Genomic DNA, 561 nt, shown 5'->3' on the forward strand with positions numbered 1-561 from the left:
AAAAGAGTAATTGAAAGTTTAAAAAAGGTTGTTCAGAGATGTAGTATAAAAACTAATATATTGCAAGTTAAATAAATACCTAAGTTTCCAGTTTCGCATCCCTCACTCCCGGTGTCTTACCCTCTATGGACGGATCAGCCTGGAGACACGTTATTGTAACCGGTGTGACGTCAGTCCGTGATTAGAGAGAGAGAGTCGGTGTGGAGGCTGCAGATCGCTGTGGATCTTCACACCGGAGGCAGCAGCTGTATTTCCTCCTCTACTCTTCACCACCACCGGTGGCAGGGCGATAGACCCGGCCGGAGAATTTGCGCAACATGCCCGCTGGGCAGCTCCAGACGGGACCGCAGTTTGTTGTTCCACCTTTCGGGGGATTTAAGTGGACGCGCGGACGGAAACTCCTAGTGGACCCGAAGCGCAGAGAGCTGTAAATCTGAGACGGAAGACTGGAAAAGTTTTATATTTTGATGAACGTGCTGTGGTGGAGAGGAACACCCCCGGAATCTGCTGCTGTTGCTGCTGCTGCCGGGCCCCCCCGCGCACCCCGGCGCACCCGGGACG

The sequence above is a fragment of the Monopterus albus genome, unplaced genomic scaffold (genome assembly GCF_001952655.1).
Source record: "Monopterus albus unplaced genomic scaffold, M_albus_1.0 scaffold19.1, whole genome shotgun sequence".
In the NCBI taxonomy this organism is placed as follows: domain Eukaryota; kingdom Metazoa; phylum Chordata; class Actinopteri; order Synbranchiformes; family Synbranchidae; genus Monopterus; species Monopterus albus.